This window comes from Condylura cristata, unplaced genomic scaffold, assembly GCF_000260355.1.
Source record: "Condylura cristata isolate star-nosed mole 26May11 unplaced genomic scaffold, ConCri1.0 scaffold00019, whole genome shotgun sequence".
Classification (NCBI taxonomy): domain Eukaryota; kingdom Metazoa; phylum Chordata; class Mammalia; order Eulipotyphla; family Talpidae; genus Condylura; species Condylura cristata.
In genome coordinates this window covers 18,399,430-18,424,338 of record NW_004567120.1, presented here as the reverse complement: position 1 = coordinate 18,424,338, position 24,909 = coordinate 18,399,430, and the positions used below count along the sequence as shown (strand labels likewise).

The 24,909-nt window shown below is 41.2% G+C and overlaps 1 protein-coding gene across 1 annotated transcript in view; it reads right to left on the bottom strand.

Annotated features, from left to right (window-relative positions):
* PAK3 (p21 protein (Cdc42/Rac)-activated kinase 3) overlaps positions 1-6,965 on the bottom strand; it is a 227,842-nt gene extending 220,877 nt beyond the window's left edge. The window contains exon 1 of the mRNA XM_004685713.2: positions 6,574-6,965. The gene's annotated coding sequence lies outside the window, so the exon portion shown is untranslated. The remainder of the gene's footprint in view (positions 1-6,573) is intronic.
* Positions 6,966-24,909: the final 17,944 nt, after the last annotated feature.

Here is a 24,909-nt window from a genome sequence, read left to right as displayed (position 1 = left end):
CAAGAAATAGAAAGTAGATTTTTTCACCTATCACATTATCAAAAGTTAAAAAGGCCAAAAATACCTAAATTGGTCAGGAAGAGCATGAAGAATGGCCATTACTGGTGGGAATACAAGTCGCTATAGTTTTCCTGGGGGGCAATTTGGCAGGATCCATTTAAAATCAAAGATGTGCAAACGAAGCTCTGAATAGTGATTTCAGCATTGTAAATTTACATGACAAAACATGCCTACAATTGTAAGCAGAAAGGCATGTAAAAGGTGGCATGCTGCACAGAATATGGAATATTTTTAAATTAGAAATATAATAATTTAATCTATAAAAGCTGGATTAAAGAAATTCCATTACCAGCACATAACAGAGTACTATACAACTGTTAAAAAGAACGAAATAGCTAGATATATACGAGCAGGGAAAGTCCAAGTCCTCCAGCCATATTCTTAAAAGAAAAGCATGTTGTAGAACAAAATGCAGAACAGTGTCATATATTATTTTATGCAGTGAATAAATATATGAATACTCATAAAATGTACACAAAATGATACATATGAAACTGAATATTGTGTAGGATCAGAGTCAGAGAGGCATTCTACTTCCATATTTCTATTTCACAAGCATTATTTTGATCATAAAAATGCTTGTTTATTTTAAACAAGTAAGCTGTGTCACTCCTCAGCAATGTCCAGCCCCTACTCCCAGCCTCTAAAAAAGTTCTCTTCAAGGACATGGTATTCCAGCATCTAAGACAATTTCTAATACCCGAAGCCATGAGCTTTCGCTACTTAGAAGCTGAACTAGAGTAAGAAAGAGTGGAAAGCTTGAACCTTTCTTTTTGAAGTATTTCACTTCATGCAGTTATGGTATGATTGACACATTTTCTAGAATGGCAATCTTCTCTCAGTCTTCTACATCTCCCACCACTCTTCCTGACATGCCTTCTTTTCCCCCATCTCTTGTATAAGGTAGGGAGAAGGGGACATAGCTCCTTCAGTTTCCTTTCTGTTTTTTGCTTCAAGGACAGCAGTCAGTCCCAATCTTTTATACTAAAGAAATTCAGCTCTAACTTCCTCTACCCCAGTCTATTTGGCATAAGGCTCATCTCAGTTTTTTTTTTTTTTTATATGCATACAGAACTGGGGTACAGGCCAGAGGTGCAGGGGCAGTGAGAGGATTCACCAGAGACAGAGTGGGGAGCAGAACAGGCAGATGTACTGAAATACACTGCTGAGGGGAGCAGCAGGAGGGTCAGGAGGAGTCTGCTGTGCCATGTGGGTCACCTCCTGGTGGGAATCAAACTCATGCTGAAGTGGCTTTAACTTCTTAGCGCTGTGCTTTAACCCGCTGCGCCACCAGGAAGGGCCTGTCAGCCTCATCTCAGTATTTTGAATTCTTTCCAATCAGTATTTTTAATTCTTTCCAAGGAAAGGTTGACAATTCCAGCTCCGGGAATCTTTAGTGCTTGGGGGTTGAGTTTACAAGTGACTTCTGGCTACGTCCTAGCATCAAGAGCTAACAGAGCAAGAGCCATGGATCTAACGGCCCTGAAATTATACACACATGCGCGTTGATGATGTGGGCCCTTCTTTGAGTGAGTGTCAACAGACTTTCAAAGAGGTCTACGATAAAGTTAAGGCAGAAAACTCTGCTACCTCTATGCCAAAGTATAGAAACTGACACATGTTGGGATCACCCATTGAGGAAGAACATGGAACATTAGTCCTCCATTTTCCAGCTGGCTGCTTGGCATGGTGGAACTGGATAATCGCACATTAAAAAGGAAAGAGAAAGCGGGCAGCATGGCCTTCTAGGACTCCACTGGAAACCTGTCTCTCTGCTAAAGCTGCCACAGAAAGTCCAAGCAAGTCTGGCCTGGACATGCACGCCCAGTCCCACTGCATTAGCCAACCCATGTTCCTGTGAACTACACAAGAAGACACCTAGGTTTAGTAGAACAGCTTAGAAGCACAGGATCTAAGTTTTAGCCTTTAGAACGTCAGGTGGTAGCTGTGTTTTCTTAGGCAACTCATATCACTTTTCTGGTCCTCACTTTCCTCATCTAAACAGCAGCTTGGCACCAGATGAACTCTGCAATGCACATACAGTTCTACCAATGAATCTTCCTTACTAGACAAGTATTTCGCTAGGCTCTCCAGAACAGAGAATAACTTCACTCCCACTTTCAAGTATCACACAAGTTTTAAAGTCACAGGTTTCTCTTCTGAGTAGCCTAAATTCTTCCAACAGAAACTGAAGCTTGCTGCTTTCATGCAGAGAATTGCTGGTCTTATACATAGCACTGAAGAACCAGTTAGTCAAATGCCTCTACACCAGTCTCTACCCTAAACCCATTTTGTAATAGTAATACCCATTAATTCTTAAGAATACCATTTTTCTTGCAAGCAATTTGTGGAATTAATAAAGAGGATTCAGGAAGGGCCAATAGTCACATTGGTCTTTTACCTTTAAAGTCCCTTATAAGTGGTCATGCCTTCATAATGACAAAATGTACCTCAGAACAGGTGTTCAAGAAAATTCTCCTGCTAATAAGGTTCCAGTCCAGGTTGGGTGTTGGGGGCACTGGAGAGGGGTGCTGGCAACTAACTTCCAAGATGACCCTTTCAAGCTGCTTTGTAAGAGGGTGAGTCTGAAAAAAGCAAATTTCCAACTCAACTTAATTCCCACCTCCCGTGTTCTCGGGCCAGCATTGTGTGTTGGGATTGATGGGATTTTCCTTGAGGCTGTGCTGATGATACCTCTGGATCAGGAAATTAAAGGCCACATTGAGTTTTCAGGATGTGAAAGGAAATAAGCCCAAAGCACTGAGTCACCCAAGGCTGAATGAGGATTGGTCTTTGCAGTCAAAGCAGAGCAGAGAACTGAGGCAGTCTGCCCAAATAACCAGCAGAAAAACAGGATTTGGGCCTGAATTATCAGGATAATTGCCTTAATTCTTCACTTCCCTTTCACAATAACCTTGCGTTTATATAGAGCCTTTCTTCTAAAGAGCTCAAAATACTTGCAGAGATATTATCTTAGTTGTCATCACACCATCACAGTCAGTGAGAGCAATGATTATTACCACCCTCCTTTTGCACATGGGGAAGGAAAGCCTAGAGGGGGGAGGGAGCCATCCAAGTTTCCAGCAAGATACCATGGCCTCTGAACTCAGTGGGAAATGTTCCTTCCAGTACTACCCAAAGGCCTCTCAACACCAGTCCAAGTAAATATTTGTTGGAAAACAAGATTCCACGGCAAATACATTTAGGAAATACGGTAGAGTCTAGTCTTCTGGAACGTCACAATATACATAGCCTTGTACAGGCCTCCAGAAGCCCTGCAGTAAACAAACTTGTTTATGCCTTTTTTTTAAAGATTTATTTATTTATGCATAAAGAACTGGAGTACAGGCCAGAGATGCAGGGAGGGTAGAGGATTCACCAGAGAGAGAGTGGGGACCAGAACAGGCAGATCGACGAAGTACACTGCTGAGGGGAGCAGCGGGCGGGTCAGGAGAGGTCTGCCTCGCCATGTGGGTCACCTCCCTGGCAGGGGATCGAACTTGTGCTGCTGCAGTGGCTGAGGTAGCTTCATAATGCTGTGCTTTAACCTGCTGTGCCACCAGGGAGGGCCCAAACCTGTTTATGTTTAAACAAGAATTTCGAAATTAAACTTGATCACAAACCACATTCATGTATGTGTGCATGTGTGTGTTTGTGTGTGAGTATGTGTGTTAGCACCTACTAACTTCCCATAGAACTCGTCTTCTCTGAACTCCACATGGTGAAGCACTATCTGTCTAGCCACTAGACTAATCTGAATATAAGAACAACAAACAAATCAATTCCCACCCAAACTCTCAGTGATAGTTCTTAGGAACATTGCTTGATACTATCTAGTATTGGCAGTCAGTGAACACAGGACTTTTATGCACCTAAAAGGTCTCTAGGCTATCATTTCCTGTGCATCAGGACATTAGCCAGGCTAAGAAGTCAGTTCACATTCACCCACTTCTGCTGACATTCCTTTCTAATAGAACCCAAGGCTGTCATTGGTCCTCATTTAAGGGAGGAGTACACACGATGCTGGTCCAATCTCTCAGAACCCACACTCTTAACTAGCATAATTTTGTGTCCACCAAGCACTTCTAGTAGAAATCATCAATAATCTTCTAGGTTCATTTCCAGTACTGCTCATCAGCCCATGCAGTCAGCACCAAAATAACAAAACAGGAGACTCTGAATGTGCCCTCTCTGCCTTAGTATTACAACAGTCATCACATATCTATTTCAATACTCACATACATACAGTACAGAAATCTTGTGCTATTATTAATTACTAGTGACACTACTCAAGTGTCTAAAATGTGAAATTCCCTGAAGACCCTGTCCTCGTTAATTTGTATTTTATATACAATCCAAATGACAAAAGATCATAGGCAGTGGATTTAATATCATTTTCAAGTTTTCTTTTTTACTAAACAACCACACCATGATGGGAAATGCCTACACTGAAATTGGTAGCATTTTGTAGAAAAATAAATGGGATGCAGCTGTACCTCTTCTCTTTAGGCATCCATTGGCTATGTGGAAAATTCTGTGTGAATGGGTTTGTGGTAGAAATAGTTACTGTAAAGGTCAGATGGGCACTGTTATTTACGATGATCTCGTTAAGATTCCTTTTGTAAAGCAAGAAATTCTGCATTGTGAATACTGTCCACTACTTCATTTGCCGTTTAAATCCACACACATATCAGATTTGCCTTAAGGTAAACAATTAATGTTAATAAATGTGCTAAACAATTCTTAAGATGGGCGTGTATTCTGATCTTTATCAACCTGCACTACTGGCTCCTTTTGGGTTCACATTAAATCACCATCTAAGTCCAGGGAGACTCATTCGGAGTTTGTTGAGAATGTGACAGTAACACCTCCAAGGACTCTCTGGCAGTCTTACTTAACCATTACCCCTCTGCCTTTATAGATGCTGTTCCTTCAACTTAATCGCCTGATGAATTAATTCTTCAAGACTCATTCAAATGTCACTTCCCTGGTGAGGCCCTTCTTGATCTTACCCCTACTCCAGCTCCAGCCAGACACCCCTCCTCTGTGCTCTCACACTTCTGTTCTCATCCCTTGTCTTCCTCTACTGTAATTATCTGTTTACACACTCTATCTTGCTTACCAGATTGTGCACTCCCTTAGAGCTGAGATGATGTTTTATTCATTTCTATATTTCCAATAGCTAACATCACTACTGGCATATAGCAGACGTTTAATAAATGTCGGTTGTTTGACTGAATGGTCGCCATCCTTAACTGTTCACTTGGACCTAGAAAATTTGCTTTGTTGAAACCACAGTAAAAATTTTAAGAGCAAGTTCAGCACATTTGTCCATTTTTATTGATTTCTTTAAAAAAAAAAAATGACCAGATGGCTTTACACCTTATGGTTCAAGGGGAAAAAAAAAACATCTAAACGAAATTCATGATGAATACATAGGTGCATCTAGCATGTTCCTTTTTCTCCAAACATACAGCCACATCCTAGTTCAAAACTATCAACACTGCAGTAAAGAAGACGTGAGAATCCACTAATTAAAGGGGAGGGGGGAAGACACTGCAAGGATCACTGTAAGAGCTTTGGGTCCTCATTGGTTGAGAGAAGGAAACCTGCTAAGAAAGTTGGGCATCTCTGGGGGAACAATAACCATGTCCAGTCAGACTTGATCAACCTGGCTAGAAATTCCACATCCACAAAGTCCTAAGCAACAGCCCCTGCAGGGGTATTTCCATCACTTTGAAACCATCATTACCCTTCCAATGTGGGCATAACAGGTTAGACCTGATCTGCCTGCTTGCTACTGCAATCGGGTTTGGCATGGGATGATACCCAAGGACATGTAATGCCAGGAGTAGCCCAGCCCCATGGCGCAGACACACAAGCGTGCGTACCACACGCGCGCACACACACGCACACACTCCAAGTCACACTCACTGAATTCCACACAAAATCCAAAATCCACACCGTCTTTCCGGCACACACCACTGCATTCCTGTGTGCCCAGTCACACACAGGGAGTGCCCCTCACATTCTCTCACTTCCCTAGTCCGACAGCCCACACCCCACACCGTTGGCAGACTGCAGCCTATCCTGGAACTGGTTGCTGGTGAGGACTGGTTTTTGTTATATGTAACAAAGCCTCATGTACCCAGGTGCCCCGCTGGATCGACTCCATCCATCTCTCCCCACCCCCATCCTTGAGCTCCCAGAACAAGAGAAAGCTCAGCTCTGGGAAGTGGATGCCGGGGAGTGGGGGCGCAAAGAAAGAGAGCTTCAGGGGTGGGCGGGGGCAGGAGTCCGGGCAGCTGAAGTGCTCTCTCGCCATGAAGCCAGAGGGACGGCGAACTAGCAAAGGGACCGAACTGCCTTCACACCCCATTGCTCCCCATGCTATTCAGAAAAATAGCAAGGATTGAGAAATGATCTCCCCTCTGGTCCGCCCCATGCCCTCCCGGCGGCTTTCGGAGCCACGGGCGCTCAGGCGACCCGCAACAAAGCGCCCAGAGCACAGACCTGTTCCAGCCTCTTCGTGGCCCGAGAGAGGAGAGACGCTGCTGAGGAGCTGCCCTTCGCCGCCGGGCAGGAGGCGCTGGGGATGGTAGGAGGAGCAGGAACTGGGGGAGGAAGGAGGACGAGAGGGGATAGGAGACACCGCAGCGGCGGCGGCGGCGGCGGCGTGAGGAGGAGGAGGTGGAGGAGGAGGAGGAGGCGGCGGCGGCGGCTGCTTCTGTGGCTGCTGAGGATGCTCTGGCGAGCCGCTGCGCTGGGTGCGCGGGGCGTGGGCTCACGTGCGCCCCATGGCCTGGGGATGCGCGCGCGTCTGGGTGTGTGAGAGCATCTGGGTGTATTTTGACTGTGATTATTCCAATTCCGACCTAGTCTGGAACTTGTGGTTCCTGCAGCCAGGCGGAAGTAAAACCCTTTCAGTCTTGCAAGCTTCACTGTGCCGCCTGGAATGGGGGTTGGGGGTAGGGGAGCCGGGGCTGGCAGAAGGGGTTCGGCATCTGGGCGGCAGGCCTGCCATTAACATCTACACCCCTTCCTTCGGTCTTCTTTCAGGGCTCTAGCAGCTTCCACCCATACCTCATCTATGGAAAGCCACTGTGCTGGCAATGCCTGGTCTGCCTGGGAGACAATTTCTCTTCGAACTTGGCTTTGACTTTGATGAGTGGAGATGCTCATAACTTCATGCAAAATCTACATTCTGCCTTTTCTCCTCTGTCTCACTTTTTGCCGCAGTATGGCCGTGGCATGCAATCAGTCTTTCTATACCTTTTAGTCTGCTTGCCCAGCCAGCATTATCCAGGTCCCTGTCTTCTCTGGTGTCAAGGGGTCACTTAATCCTCAGACCACTCCCTCCTTAGGAGTGGGGTCCTCAGTTTAGATGCTAACCGAGACTGATTTCTTGGCAGTCATAGTGTTGAAAATCATAGATCTGACTTGATACCCTCTTTGTTTTTTGGGTTTTTTTTTGTTTGTTTTTTGTTTTTTTAAGATTTATTTATTTATGTTTACAAAGCTGGAGTACAGGCCAGGGTGTGGTGGGTGAGAGCATTCAACAAGACAGAGTGGGGAGCAGAACAGGCAGAGGGACTGAAACACACTGCTGAGGGGAGCAGCAGGCGGGTCAGGAGAGTTCTGCCTGCCATGTGGGTCATCTCCCTGGATGGGGATCAAATTCGTACTGCAGTGGCTTCTTCGAACTTCATAGTGCAAAGCTTTAACCCATTGCGCCACCAGGGAGATACCCTCTTTGCATCTGTAACTTTAAGTCTAATAAAGTGGAAACCAACTGTGAAAGGCATAACTTTTCCCCAACTTTCAGTCCTTGATGGGCTCCTTGCTTGGAGCCCTGTGGAAGGTCTCCTTCCTACTGCTGACGTTTTGAAATTCACTTCATCTGACCGAATGACATATGCTTGTAGAGTTCTTTGGGATTTACAAAGCACTTCCCAATAATGGGATCCCTACCATGCCATCCCCATGAATTAAACAGGGAAAATGACATAATTCACTTTTTTACTGATGAGGAAACAGACTCAGTAAGATTAAGTGGATTTTCCTAAAGTACAGACTATAAGGGGAAAATACTGGGTCTCAGGTCTTACATTTGCAGGTTAAATTTGTTGTTTTAACTTACATATTGGAAGGAAATTTCAAATTCATCTATGATCCCCATGTTGGAGAGAAATGGTTTCACGCCTTTACTAAGTGAATTGGTTAACTAAAAGAAGACTTTGGGGGGGGGAAATGTTCAGTTACATCAATACATTAAGGAGAAGCTCACAAATTAGTGAGCAAAAAAGGCTTTTAGACTGCAGCCTCCAATCTGCAGACATAATTATTATTTTTCTCTGCTACCAGCTACAATAAAATAATTTGAAATGAAGGTTCAGAAAAACAATAGGAAGAGGGCCTATTTCGATTTCCTGGGGTGATAATGTTGTGAATGTTTAAGTCATGAGAATGAAACATTGCTTGCCACCAAGGGAGAAAAACCTATCTCCCATACACCAAGCCTGGGCCCCCCAAAATGTGCAGAAATGTAACAAGCTAAAGAGTTAGGCTAGTGCAGCAGGCAGAAGGTCTGTTCTGGACCCACATGGCCGTAACTGGGAAATCTTGGCAAATGACTCAATAGCAGCCATCCACTTGTAAGCGGGATGTCGAAGCATAAGGATGAAATGGAATGATACAGGCACCTGAGATACAGTGAAACTCAATAAATGATAGGTATTATTAGAGAAAAGAAAAACACCTGCACTAAAAGACTTTCCCCCATTAAAGGCGAAATTCTTTATTACTAATAGCAACTCAGTATTGAGGGAATGTAGAAGAAAAGGTTGCCTTTTGCCAGGATACAAGAGACCAAATGCTAATGAGAGAAGATGGGCAAAATATATAAAGATGAGGGATTACCTGTAACTACTGAGGACCAGCATGGAAGTGACAAGAAAGCAGGATCAGAAGAGGATGGTAAAAGAAGACACTTAGAATAGGGCAAGGAATTGTGGCACATGTTTGGCGTGATTGTTTGAGAGTGTATTCCTGTTAACAGTTTTTTAACAATGTGCATGGTTACTCAAAGTGGTGATCCGGGCTCTTTAAAAAGCTTCTGTTTATCAAAAGACCTAACGAACTTTATTCAGATTCTTTCAGAAATACCTGGATCTGACATTCAGCCAGGGACTCCCTGTTCTGATTTGGTACAAAATAGAGACTATTCTTCTTTTGAGCCTTGCCAAGCACAGAAAAGTTGAGTCATAATAACGTTCAGAGCCAAGCTGCAGAAAAATTGTGAAGGAGGTGAAATCTGTCTCTACACCCTTTCAGTCTCTGTGTTGCACCCATCTCATCCCACTTCCATCACTGGACATCGAAATCCCTGCCTTTCCCAACCAAGAAAAAGTAACCAGATTAAACCATTCATAGTAAAGTGTCTTTATATGCTGCTCTTATCAAAAGGAAGATCAGCAGGAGTACACAATGCTAAACACAATGAAGTGGACCACTAGTGGTTGAAATTTGGACATTCTGGGTGATGAAAGTAACTTGAGTTCCTTAAATGTTTAGATAGGAATAAGACCAGATCTTTAAGGTAGAACACAACACTCAACCGTATTTAATCCTGCACTTCTCTTTTTTGATCAAGTTTCCTGTCTAAGCTGCTGATAGTCATTTGTGTTTTAAAAGTCCCCACGAAGTCTGTCAACTAGTTTGAAATTTCTATAATACAAATATAAAAAATAGTCTTGATCTCTGTCCTCTGAGAACAGGAAGGAACTCAACATTAAATTGATCATTGATTTTAATTACAGTTATATATAAATTAGTATAACTTCTCTAGGGTGCTAAGTGGCAATATATATCAATTTTTTAAAAATGTGGAATAATTGTTTCCCCAGACAATTCCTCAAGGAATTGGAAATATAATCAGGAGGCCTGGATTCCTTTCCTGTTAGATGAATTCTTTTTTTTTTTTTTTTAAGATTTATTTATTCCTACAGAACTGGGGTTCAGGCCAGAGGTGCAGGGGCAATGGAGGTTTCACCAGAGACAGAGCAGGGAGCAAGAACAGGCAAATCGATGAAGTACACTGCTGAAGAGAGTGGAGGGTGGGTTAGGAGGGTTCAGCTGTGCCATGTGGGTCACTGCCGGGGCCAGCGGGGATCGAACTCATGCAGAAGTAGCTTTAGCTTCTTAGTGCAGTGATTTAACCCGCTGCACCACCAGGGAGGGCCCCTAAATGAATTCTTATTATGGACAAGGTATTTGCTTCTGTACCAAATTTCTTGATGTACAAAATTAAGTGATAATTTTTTTAAGCACAAATTTTCTTGAAAAACTGTAAATGATGTAAACTTGTAAGAAAAGTGCTATGTAATCTATGGTTTTCAGATATTGAGGCTGAAAGCCGTACATAGTGAATGTGGCTCATGTTAATGAACCCTTTGAAAGTTAAATCATAAAGTAAATGCAAAATGATTAGCTTTAGACATTTTAAAGCACACATGATGATAAAACAGCTATAGTAATCAACAAAATGTAGACATGAAATATATAGCTTCCAAATAGAAAAAGATGAAATGAAAAAGAAAAAAAAAAGCTTATTTCTGTTCTAATGGGCAAAACCTTTTTCATCATTACATATGATGTCATATAGATATTTTCTGGATGTTCTTTATCAGGTTGAGGGAATTCACTTCTGTTACTAGTTTTGCTAAATTGTTTTTAATCAGGAAGGGACATTGGGTTTTGTGGAGTACTTTTTCTTTATCTCTTGACATATTTTTATAGTTTTTCATCTTTAGCTGTTAATATGATGAATTACACTCATTTTTAAATGTTAAAATATACCTACATTCATGGAATAAGATCCACCTGGCAATGGTGCTTATATTTTAATGTACTATTGAGTTTGAGTTGCAAAAAAAATTGTTCAGGTATTTTTCCATCTGTATTTTTGAGGAATACCAGTTGGTAGCTTTCTTTCTTAGCATTTTTTTTTTTTTCAGTTTGTGGTAACAGGGTAATACTGTGGCCTCATAGTATGAGCTGGAAAATAGCCCTTTTTAACATTTTAAAAATATATTCTTGAAGGAACTTTTTGGTAGATTTGGTGTCATTTCTTCTTTAACTATTAGGTAGAAGTGAAGGTCTCTGGCCCTGAGATATATCTGTGGGAAGGCTTGTTTTTCAAATTTTTTTAAAGATTTATTTATGCATACAGAACTGGGTACAAGCCAGAGGTGCAGGGGCGATGAGAGGATTCACCAGAGACAGAGCCGGGAGCAGAACAGGCTGATCGATGAAGTGCACTGCTGAAGGGAGCAGCAGGCGGGTCAGGAGAGGTCTGCTGCGCCATGTGGGTCAGCTCCAGGGCAGGGATTGAACTCTCACTGAAGCGGCTGCTGCCAGCTTGCAGTGCTGCATCCTTACCCGTGCGCCACCAGGGAGGGCCCTCTGTGGGAAGGCTTTTAACTACACATGCAATTTCTTTGATAGCTATAAGACTGATCAGATTAATTGCTTCTTCTTGAGAGAGAATTGATAGTGTTTGTCTTTAAGTAATTTGTGCATTTTATTTAAGTCGTCAAATTTAACAGCACAAAACTTTTAATATTACCTACTTACCCTTTGAATGTCAATAGAATCTGTAATGCTCACACCCTTTCACATCTTTTATTTTGGCAGTTTGTATTTTGTTTTTAAGTAGTTTGGCTAGGAATTTAGCAATTTCTTTGATTTTTCTCAAGTAATTAGCTTTTGTTTTTGTTTGTGCTATTATTTTTCTGTTTCTGATACTATTGACTTCTATTTTGATCATCATTATTTTTCTTCTAATTACTTTGATCTTCTTTTTGTTAAACCCAATTTGACAATCTCCATTTTTTAATTAGGGAGATTAGACCACTTACTTCTAAGGCAATTACTGATATGGTTGGCTTTAAGTATATCATCTTGCTATTTGTTTTCTATTTATCTTGTCCTTTGTTTTTCCTTTTCCTCTTTTTTCACCTTCTTTTGGATTGATTTACATTTTCAATTATCATATTTTATTTCTTTTGTTGGCTTATTAGCTATAGCTTTTGTTATTTTAGAGGTTGTTCCAGGATGTTTGGAAAACAGTTTTTATGGAATTACAGTTGACATTCAAGTGAATTTATACCATTTCACAAGTGGTACAAGAACCTAATGCCAATCTAATTCCATTTCTCCCCTCCCAGCCTTGATGCCACTATTGTCATATATTTTACTTTTAAGTATCTATAAACGTCTGCATTAATTGTTATTATATTTAAAGAATGGGTTATCCTTTAAAGAGATTTGTCATATTTAAAAACATGTATAGTTATCCACGTAATCATTACTTCCAGATATTTTTTCCCTATGTGTAGATACACATTTTCACCTTATAACATTTTATTTCTGCTTGAATGACATACTTGAACATTTTTTACAGTAGTGATGAACACTTTTAAGCTTATGTTCCTCTGAAAATGTTTTTATATTATAATCCAGTCTAAAAGATATTTTCTCTGGTTATAGATCACTAGGTAGAAAGTTCTATTCTTCTAGTAATTTAAACATATTGCTCCATTCTTTTCTCACTTGCACATTTCCAATGAGAAATTTACTATCATCCTTAGTAAATAATTTGTCTTTTAAGATTTTCTCTTTATCACTAGTTTTGATTAAATATGATTTGGTTGTGGTTTTGTGTAGTTTTCTTCATGTTTCTTGTGTGTGCTATTCTCTGAGCTGCTTTAGTTTGTGAGTTTATAATTTGCATTAGTTTGGATTTTCTTCCACTGTTCTTCCCCAAAATATTTCTTCTGTCTTATCATTACTTTCTTTCAAATACCATAATCATTCATGCATGTGTACCTGGGTTCTCTCAGCTCACATATGTTTCATTATATTGATTTCCCCCCATATATTTTATTTTAGTTGTTCACTAGACTTATTGCTGTATTTTTTAGTTTATTTGTCTTTTCTCCTTCAGTGTCTAATCTGCTGTAAATCCCACTTAATATGTTTATTTTTAATATCACAGATTATCATTATATCTGAAGTTCTGTTTGTGTCATTTTTTTAAATGACAAAAATCCCTACCTAATATATTGAACATATGAACTATAGTTTAAAGTGACTATTTTAATATCTTTCCTAATTCTAATATCTGGGTTGTTTTTTAATTGATTAATTATTCTCATTTGTATTATTACATTGTATGAATGTACCACAGTTTAGCCATCTCAGCACTGATAGACATTCTGCTATTTCCAGTCTTTTACTAAAACAACTGATCCTTCAGTGGACATCCTCATACATATGCCTTTGTGCAAGTACATAAATAACATACATTTATGAGGTCTAATTACTGATTTAGAGCATATTTTCTTTTTTTTTAAAGATTTATTTATGCATACAGAACTGGGGTACCGGCCAGATGTGTGAAGGGTGAGAGGATTCACCAGAGACATAGTGGGGAGCAGAACAGGCAGATGACAAAGTACACTGCTGAGGGGAGCAGCGGGCAGGTCAGGAGGGGTCATTGACCATGTGGGTCACCTCCCCAATGGGGAATCGAACTCATGCTGCAGTGGCTGCGAGTCACTTCTTAGTGCTGCAATTTAACCCATTGTGCCACCAGGGAGGGCCCTGGAGCATCTTTTCAATTTAAAAATATTTACTTATTTAATATAACTTTTAATTTGATAGTCTGTCCCTATTAAAAAGACTAAGCCTATCTATGCCAGTAATACCTAGAGCATGTGTGATTTGAGCCATTGTCACTAGAAACCTGCCTTGGGTTTTTACACAGACATTATCCCATTGGGTTTACCTAATTTGTCCAGTTTGATGATACTCCTCTTTGCCTTTCCTGGCTCTCCCTATTTGGCACTACCCCTCAGCTTCTACTGCTTTCCTGGTACTCCCTCTCATGACCACTCATTGTAGATAGAGTTTTCCCTCCATAATTACCCCATCTCATCTTTCAAAGTCCATAACCAGGAATTTAAGAAAGAAATTTCTCCTAGTTCTCATTCTTTTCTTGTGGGACTAATTTATTGGGCTGCTGTACTTCTCAGCTTCTGTATTAGGTAAAGTACATCAGATGGTATTTAGGGAGGACCATCTTCTCATCCATGGGTGCAGTCCTGCTTCTGTGTGTATCGGTTACTAGGGCATAGTTATGGTCTCTGTGTTGACACAATGTCTCGGTTTGATAAAGATCTGTGCCACCACTTTTAAGCTTCAAATGCTGCTATCTATATTTTAAGATATGCAGTCATCCTTCACAGTGAAATCAAAGAAAGGAGCTTTTCTTGTCTTCTTTGTCCTTTACATGCCTAGAGATATGGGTTATTAACATTTATGTCTGTTGTAAATTCAGAAATTACCTGGGTGTCTTCACTAATCTGAGAAACATATTTGGTTCTGCAGCTTGTCAGAAGTGAGCCAGTGTACTCTCACTGAATTGAGATTAAGATAGACTGCTATCCTTAAGCTGCTAGGTATCAAAAGAGTCGACCAAATCCTGATCAAAGGAACCCAGATGCTCACTCATTTCATACACACCACTATGTGAAAAAACATCACCAAATGGTTTTGTGATTGGCAGATGTATGACCTTTACCATCACCTTATATATAAGCACATAAGGTGTAAATTGACACTAGAGTTATTTTCCACTACCCAATCTTCCTTAGTACGTAGCTTTGCTTTTCCACAATCTGAAGGTTTAATCATTGACACATAGGAGAAGTCTCGATAGGTTGGATATAGTAAAAATAAAATGTGTGGAGATAAATTACAGTTCCATAAAATTGTTAACTAGAGTCAGAACCCATGGTGTTATATATTATTAGCTTATATATGATATATGATAGCATTTTTGTGTGCATCATAATCTACCATGCTGATGATCTCTTCAAGGATCCAGCATTGTTCAGTACAAGTCAGGTTCTGAACCTTCTGCTGGGGGGACAGTATGTCCTGAATGAACTCCATCCATTGATGCTTTACAGACTCCACCCCCACCTTCATACCAGATAGATCCCTGGTGCCAAGGACTATAATTCCCATCATGCTATGGGTCCGCTATGACTCTTGACTCCCTAATGGCACACTTCCTGGGAACTAAGGGTTGTATTAAGCAGTCATGTTTGGTATTAAACCAAAAATATATCGGCCTTAATTAAACCAAACACGTATGGGTCTCTTGGTTTTGCCCCCTCTCATTGTGCATCCAGAGTCCTAGCAGAGACAGTATTACTGGAAGGATATACTGACCTATTAATTTCTCTCTCTCCTATCTTCTCATTTACTTCGTAAAAAGCCTTTTATAAACCTTACATTATCCTGTGTGCCTACCCTTGAGTCTTTTCCTGAGTTTTCAAACCCGCCAGTGAGAACTCACACCTAGGTCATCCCGTTTGCCTTTGGACTTGTTCCTTAGCACTTCCACATTCTCGTAGCTTACAACTCCTCATGTCCAGCAGCACGGCAGAGTGTGGAAAGGAGTGGGTGTGGAAGTTATAATTACTGTGAAAATAAGTATTTCTAGTTGGGTGAATGTGATGAGTTGTGGGCAAAACTGAGACAGAGTAAAGGGGATGAACCAGTGTGTTGTTTGTAAAAGGTGAAACAGCAAAAGAAAGTTACTACTTGGTTGATATTCTGAAGCCAATCTAAACATCAATCAGCAGTACCTGATTGACAAATGGATACCTCTGTGAAGGACCTTGGACAGGGCCCACTAAAATCAGACAATCATTGCAGTAAATAATCAGATAACATAGCTGGATAATTTGGATGCAGGAAATTCTTTTGATAAACAAAATAAGCATAGCTGGAGTAGATAGGGAGCTGGTGCCCAGTATGCAATGAATGTTACTTTTTTTTTTTTCAAGACACTTGCAACTTTGAGGATTTTGTGCAGTTATGAAAGGGAATGTGCTAGAAATAGTTTACTATAAGCTGGTATCCCAGGGGTGTTTGGAGATCTAAAGTGGATTCAAAAGGCTTTTGGATGTACTAGCATATCCCCTTAACTTCGAAGCAACTAATATAAGTGATGGCTCATCAGAGATGTTGTGTCAGAAAAGAAACCACTACTAAAACTCACGTTCAATGTCTTGCCTTGAATAGCCTACAGTATCCAGCAGGGTGGGCTCATGGTACAAGAGAAGTACTTGTGTGAGAGCGACTCCAGCTGGGAAATAGAATCGCCCACTCTCACAGAGTAGCCAATTCCATCATTCTTGGCCTCTCGGGGCTGTCACTGCATGGGCCTGGAGCTCATCCAGGTGCTGCCATGAGTAGGCATCCATCTGCAGCCTGCTCTGGATGGTGCCAGCTGGTTGTAGAGTGTAGTGATGTAGGGCTTGGAATCTAAGAGATCTAAATAACCCAAAACCTAGCTCTTCAAAATTGGACAAGTCACTTAATTATCTAAAATACCAGTGTCTTCCTATTTAAAATGATAAGATGATAAGTACCAACCTCAAAGGATTGTTATAAGGACTAACTAAAACAATTTGTGTATAGCATTTATCCCAGATTTGGAGCAAAAGACAAATACTAGTTGTTGATTTACTTGGGGTTGGATAACCCAGAGGGCCTACTGGGTAATCTACCAGTGTGGGGCTCCCTCCATCTTCCCAATGGCGCCAGTTTTGTTTTTTTTTTTTTTTCTGAAATAATGTTAGATCTCTACTTCCAGACAAATGGAGTGCTGGGGTACTGGATTTAGACTGGAGTATACTGGAACTTGTATGGCCAGAGGGGTGGGGCAGGGCTAAGCTAGCCTGCAGTCCGCAAAGGGTAGAACAGAGGTGAGCATTCTTGGGAGAAATTGAAATCAAAGCTATGCAAATAGAAGTCAGTCCACTTATGTTGGATAGAATTGTAGATTCTGTGATCCAGGTAACAGAGCAGAAAGTGGGTGGATTTACTTAAAAGCCAGAGAGGGCTTGGTTAAAATTTGGCTTTACCCATGTACAAGTTGAATGACCTTGAGCATTTAAATCAAACTAGCTTGATTTTTGACACAGCCACCTCCTTAGCTGGTATCCTTAGGTGAATCATTAATCTTTCTTGTCTTCAGTTCCCCATCTGTAAAGATACAGATAAAAAGTACACATAAATTATAGAATGCTTATGAGAATTCAGTGTGGTCATTGCTATTAAAGTGCTAGTATACATAGTATCTGACACAGTAAACTTTCAATGAATATTGGTTGTTGTTAAGCAGAGGGCAGAGAAGGAACCCAGGAAAATTGCTTGAGCTGTGGTTGGTGCATGCACACAAACAAATTTTATAGGATGCCTTTGACCACGGCATGAGCAGAGGAACTAGAAATGACATTGACTCGGCTTGTGCTGAAAGAGCATCCTCCCAGCTGTTATGGCTGCCTGATCTATAGGAGTAGTAGATGTGAAGAGTTCAAACTGTGGACCACTGTATCCACAATGGAGATGTTGACCTGCTCAAAAAAAGATGACCCTCTTCATCTCAAAAGGTTAGCTGCTGGGTCTCTCAGGTACTTTTGCCTCTTATAGTACTATAGACTACCAGTATCGGGCACAGGAGCTTTATTGCCTTAAAGTAATGCCTCTGTGTTTCCAGGTCAGCTTTGAAGCCAATGGTCATTATACCTAAACAAAGTTGGCGGGGTGGAGCATGGACAGAGTTATACAGGCTTGCATAGTTGTTTTTAATGGCAGTAGTTTGTATGACGTAGGACTATCTAGGCCCAGGAGGCCAGGCTGAGATAGATTAAAAAATGGTTTCTTCTAGAAGACTAAGGTCATGATGAGAACCAGGTAGCCCTTTATTTGGGGGCTTAATTTGGAGGCTTGTGTGGTAAAGTAGGGTGAGGGAGGTGCTGCAACAACAAAGTATTCAATACATGTCTCTCTGTCCCATCAGAGAAGCTCTCCCCCATTTCCTTTATTTACCCCCTAGGCATAACAAGCTTTGTTTTCTTATATTCAGAGGGGAAAAGAGTATCACTAGGAAGCATCAGACTTGCTGACCACCAGACGATAGCTTGGTTAAAATTTGGTTTTACCACATGAAAGTGGAATGCTCCTGAGCATTCTGGTATCAAGGAAAACTTCCAGATGCTTGTGTTGTGAGGATGGACAGTTGACCGTCCCCTACCCCCTTTTCTACTTGTCTTTAACTCTGGATAATTACCCCTGCCCTCTGCCAAAGAGCAGGGCAGTGGTCTTTCAGACATGAGTCTGCTGCTCTTCTCAATTTGTCGACAAATTATACTACTTTCCTTCTCTTCAAGCTGTTTCCTTTTATTGGTCAGTCAGGGAATCGAGACCAGTACTGTACTTGAACCAGCAAACCCTTTAGAGAGACTCATGGATGAGGGATTTTGGAAGAGTTATTTAAAGTGTAAGTCCATGGGGCAAGGAGGAAAGAACATCATAGCTTATTCTGTGTTGGGCTATGCCTGTTACATTCTGACTGCGTGAGGTCTCTCAGCTTCCTCCCTCCAGGAAATTGTGAAGTTATCACTAGTTAGGAGCTAATGCTTTTTGTCCATCGTGGCGCCTCATGTGGTCAGTGTAGTGGGTAGAACTGTTGGAACTGAGCTCACCAATCCATGATGTAGTTCATTTGTTCCAAGAGGACTGGGCCAGCTCATCATATCGGCTTGCCGTTTCTTTTACATAGGTTGTCTCAGCACGTCCCATAAGCTGTTCTAAGTAATGTGTTTATGTGTGGGTGTGTTCCAACACCATCTCACCAAATTGACTCATGGCCTGTCTCGCTCCAGAACCCAGTTAGCGCTGGGATTCATAACAGGATCTTCTGTCCTCCCAAGCTACCTTGAGTATGGATTTGGAACCAGGCACATTTGTATTTGACTCCTGGCTTTGCTGGTATATTAATATTATGACTTTGGGCCACTTATGTTCTCTGAGCTTCAGTATCCTCATCTGTAGAACAGGGATAGCAAGAGGGTTGTTGTAAATATTAAAGAAGTCAATATATCTGAAGCAGTTAGAACTGTGACTGGTATATGGTAAGTGCTCGACACATACTAGCTTTTGTAATCACAGTGCATAGGATACTATGTTAGTTGAAGATACTACATATCTGCTTGGATCTGCTTCCTACTAGGTTGTAAGCAGTGGTGTGCTAATAAATGTGTAACAGTCAGCTTTTCTGTGAAAGACAATATAAAGCCTTCACTTGTGGTGTTTAGTGCTTTATATGGAATACATGTTTGGACTTTCGTCTGGCATCACTGAACCAGAGTTGGGAAAGAACATTAATCTATGTAACTTCAACGCAGGGCCCTGTTTTTAGTGTAAAGCCCTCAGAAAGGGGAGGTCCCAGGTTTTCTGTTCCACCCAAGGGAGGGTGGAGCTGAGTAGTCAAGAGAAGCTAAAGGGCAACGAGAAAAAAAAGGAAGAGAGAAGACCTGGAAGAGGCACATGGAGCGAGACACAATGTGAAGAAGTGTGCTTGTTTTTAGGCCTTGGACTTTCACCAGACTTGGAGGACATAGAAGGAGACACTTGAAAAAAAGAAACGTGAGTGAGAGACTCAGGAGGTTGACCATGGCAGCCTTTATTGTGACTTATATTTTGATTTTGTTCTTTTCCTTCCATATTTACCTGGACCTTTCTGCCCCTTTCCTATGGGCCCCCACCAAAAGGTACCTTAGACTGTGGAAGGCCAATCCTGTTTGGCTGGGCATTTACCACATAAATGCCCAGGGAACGGGTAACTTTGGGTGTTTAGAAACTACTTTAATTATATCCTTTCTCTTCTGTCTATTGCATACTTATTTTATTCAAGATCTTTTTTATTGAAGCTCTTATGTACTAAGAGTATGTTTTGCCTTGATGTGATGGAAGGCAGAACCCATTTAGAGCAAGCAGATTTGGGGGTTCCCAGGATGCCTCTCACCCTGCCACTGACACTATAACTTTAAAAGGAAGAACAAATAATGAAAGCAGGTCCTGCCATAAATATAGTTTAGCTCAAGGTTTATTGGGATTTCTCTTCTTCTCATCAATATTACATTGACAGGACCTTAAAAGATGTTACTCTGAGGCCCTTCCCTATTCACTTCTAAGGAGTGCTGGGAGGGTTAAATAAGGTGAGGAGCTACAAAGTGCCAAGGGCATTTCCTGCTTCTTAGTAATTGCTTAGTAAATGCTAATTAACAAACAGTTCCCACTGTGCCCTTCTCTTTACTCCCTTCAGGCTTTACATTTGGGGATTTATTTTACTATTCGGCTTTCTTAAGACCTGCTGCACCAGGATTTCAAATAAGGAGTGAGTGGAAGTGGCAGTTGGAGAGGGATTGCAAGGTGGAAGGTCACCATGGGATAGCTCTGGGGTCCACACCCCACATGTTTTGTCACAGTGGGGAACACCTGAGATAATACTGATGGAAGCAAAGAGCAGAAAATTGGGGATGGAGGCTTCACAAGGGCAGAAACTGGAGGCTTGAGAGTAGAAATGATTAACATAGTCATTAAACCAGCAATAGAAATAAAAAATGTTAGGCTGCAGATTGCTAAAGAAAATACCCCTAAGCAGTGAAGCAGAGGTGAGGCTATGGAGACTGAGGGCTATTAGAGAATTGACAGGCCTGACAAATTAATCCAATCACATCTTGGAAATGACTGACTTAATGATAGCTAATCTTTCACAAAGGAATGGATCTCCTTCCCCAGAAGAACCCTAGATCAGAACCATTTCTGCACTGGCAAAAGTCAGTTCTTCTCCCAAGATTCTATGCAAGCATTTCTATTCACAAATTTCACAAACCTTTTCCTTTCAAGTGCTGTGGAGCTCTTGTCCCTCCTTCTTCTTTTCCTAATAAACCTGTCCTTTTAAAGATCTACCCTTCTCCTGCTTCTGTCCTGTTAAACACCTTATCTGGGCAAACTTGCCTGCTCTGTGTTTCTCTGGAAGAGGAACTCTGTGGAACCTTTTCTCAGAGGTAACACAAGTACCCCTCTCACTGAACCCCACATCCCATCAAAGTGACATCAATATGAGGGATCTCTCAGGCCCAGAGGGACCCACATTTCCTAGTATAATTTTCTCCAGCTACCGGTCGAGTTGTTTGATAGGAAGGGCCATAAAGGGGCTATACCTAAAGATCTACGAGTCTGTATTTTAATTTTTTAAAGTGAACACAGATAAAACTTGCGGAAATAAACCATGAGATGGTGGAAAGCAGGAGAAAGGAGAGAAACACGAAGTGCAAATGAAACTCTGCCAAAGATACACTTCTCAAATAACTCTCAGTTTTGCTGAAAGCTGGCCCTGTTGATACAAATACAGAGGTTTCATTTTTTAGCAAGAAATACTTTTCTGAAGCACAAAAGAAAAAAGATCCTCTACTTGCCAGTTAGCAGACTGGAATGCTGAAAGAAGACACGCCTGGTGATTCAGACAAACCTACAAGAACATCTGAGAGTCAGCTTGCTTCCCTTTCTTTCCTAGAGTAGATGCCTATCGAGAGCAGAGAACCCAGCACAGAAGGAGAATGGCTTTTCTGCCATGCTCAGTGCCAATTTAATCTCTCCTAGTGGTGCGCAAAGACTGCAATAGAACATTCCTCACCCTACCACCTGCCAAATGGCTTGTGCTAACTGGAGAGAAAAAGTCTCCTTTGAGTTGGTGACATAGAGCATTCACTCTAGCCTCTACCTGCCATTTCCTGGTTTCCCCTGGGATGAAAATCTAACTTTCAGTGTAAAACCTGCCATGCCTCGGGCCCTCCCTGGAGGCGCAGCGGGTTAAAACACAGCACTGAAAAGCTTAAGCCACTTCCGCATGAGTTCGATCCCCGCCTGCCCTGGAGGAGATCCACATGGCGTGGCAGACCTCTCCTGACCCCGCCCGCTGCTCCCCGCAGCAGTGTACTTCATCCATCTGCCTGTTCTGCTCCCCACGCTGTCTCTGGTGAATCCTCTCACCCTCCGCATCTCTGGCCTGTACCCCAGTTCTGTATAAATAAATAAATCTTTAAAAAAAAAAAAAAAACCTGCCATGCCTCATTGTGTAATGTGGGAAGAAACTGCTGGAGAATCTCAACAGCTAACCTTTGTCAAGTGCTTACTACATGCTGTGCACTTTATATATTGTCTCATTAATCTTCAGAACAACCATGGGAGATATTATGTCCATTTTACAGATGAGAAAAATGAGGCTCAGGAGAAGGAGAGCAGTAAATCTGCTCAAAGATTGTACCACTGGCAATCAGTGAATATGGGATTCAAATTCTGCCTGGGCTGACCTTAGAGCCTAGTCACATCACCATTATGCTCTGCTTCCCTGCCACATCAGCCCACAGAGCTCTTTTCTCCATGCTTTCCGGGACTCTGTCCCTATCCTCATATCCATTGCTAACAATGTACTCTGCTGGGCACAGAAGAAAACATAAACATTCTTTTCTTTCTCTTATTTTAAATGGATAAAAGAGGTCAGGAAAGTCTCAGCAGCCACACTTCTGTTTATGAGCTAGCCAGGGCCATGGGAAATAAGTGGGCATTTCTGGTATTCCGTGAATGCACACAGCTAAGATGGAACAGGAAGCAAGTTGTAACAAAGTTCTGCTTGTCAGGTTAGTAGAAAGGGATGCTTCTGTAATTTGCCCACTTATGAGGGGAATCTTCTTGTCACTTGCAAAACTTGAAAACAAAACAAAACAAAAGAAAAAAAAAAAACAAAACCAACAACAAGATATTGGCATGTTGAGAGTCCCCATGTCAAAATGAGAGCCTGCTATTGGAAAGGTTGTGTACCCAAACCTCCACTAGACAGAAGTCTCCTCCCAGCTATTCTGCCCTAATCAATGTCACCATCTCATTCCAGTCTAAGCTCTGCACCAGCACATGTGAATGAATTATGAAAGGACATCCCCACTCGGAAGACAAATTGGAGGGAAATATGCCCCTTCCTTAAGGCCCATGCAGTACCAATCCAGGAGACAATTTGGGAAATTATGTACAGAATGGATTTCAGACCCCACGTACCTCCCAGCCAGGTGACATTGTGAAAGCGGCTTACTCTTCTAGAGGACTTCAGGCTCATCTTCTCCAATCCACATAAGTTACTTCTTTTGTCTTCTAAGAGTAATTAGTATATTTGGGATTTAGAAACCTGATTATTTTGAAGTTAGCCCTGGATCACTCCCCAACTAGTTAATAAGGCTATGTAAAGCTAGGTCATCCAGATAGCTATTTCTATATACCTGGTAGTGCCCAGCACTGGTTTGGGTATCCAAGAGTCAGTTAGTTAATGAATTACTGAATTGGGGGAAAGTTATTTTCAAAACCTGGAATTGTTTGTGCCCAGAAATGATAAAGGATGTATATTCAGAAACATCCTGCTTACACCTTGTCCACCCCATCCTGCCACACTCATATTCATGTCCTTCTTATGTAAGTCTCCCTTCTTTATAAGGTGCAAAAAAAATCCTTATTTTAAAGGCCAAAATCTCCGTAGGAACCATAGAGACTGAGATTCATCCGAGCTCTTACAAAGTGGAGATGAATGACTTTTTGTAGTTCTCTTTGGAGTCCAGGCATGAGTGATTGACATTTTGCTAATATCCAAAGAAGCCTCAGTCTGCCAGGCCCCATGGAACTCAACCTCTACTGTAAATGCTCACTGTAGCAGGAAATACAGACTGCTGTCTATAAAACAGTAGAAAACCACAGGGAAATGAATACTCCTGAGAATGGCAAGGTTCATATCTTGAAACTACATTCTCAGGCACTGAAGAAATCTATATTAATCAGCTGAAATGGAAGGCCATTTTATTTCAGAGTTAGACTGTAGTCAATAGCTGGAAGGATTTTCAAACAATGAATTCTATTAAATACTGAATTAGGTACCCAAGTGCTGGAGGATGAGAAAGGTCCAACGAGTGTTCATAGGTGTTTAAGCACTACTGAAGAGAAGAAAATCCTAAGCCTTTCCGCCCCTAATCCATGTTGAGATTCTTCATTTGCTAGAATTTGTCTAAGATTGTAAAATATACAAAACTAAAATATGCCATCTTAACTTTTTTGAAGTATACAGTTCAGTAGTGTTAAGTAATTCCCATTGTTGGTACAATCAATCTTTAGAAGTCATTTCATCTTATGAACTGAAAATCCGTATGCAATAAAAAATTTCCCATTTTTCCTGCCCCCAGACCCTGGCAATTGCCATTCTAGTTCCTTTGCTATATTTGCTATATTTTTGAAAAATGTAATATATTATTTGTGGTAAAGGCCCTTAATATAAGATCTATCAGTTCACAAAATATAAGATCTATCAATTCTTCACAAAATTGTAAGTACTCGATACAGTATTGTTAACTACAGACAATATGTTATACAGTAACTCTTCAGAAATTATTCATCTTGTATAACTGAGATTTTGTACCTTTGACCTATTACAGTTCTCCATTTTTCTCTTCCCCAGCCTCTGGTAACCACTGTTCTACTCTCTGGTTCTAGTCTAGATCCTGCTTAAAAGTAAAGACATACAATATTTCTCTTTCTATGCTTGCTTATTTTACATAGCTTAAAGTATTCTAGGTCCATCCATGTTGCTACAAATGGCAGAATGACTTTTTCAGGCTGAGTAATATTCCATTGTACATATTTATGAAATTTTCTTTATCCATTCCTCCATCAATGGACATATAGACAGTTTCCATATGTTGGCTATTGCAAATAATGCTTTAATGAACATTTGAGTACAGATAATCATCTCTTCAATGTCTTCAGTTCAGTTCCTTGGAATTTATATTCAGAAGTGGGATTGTTTGATCACATGATAATTCTATTCTTTTT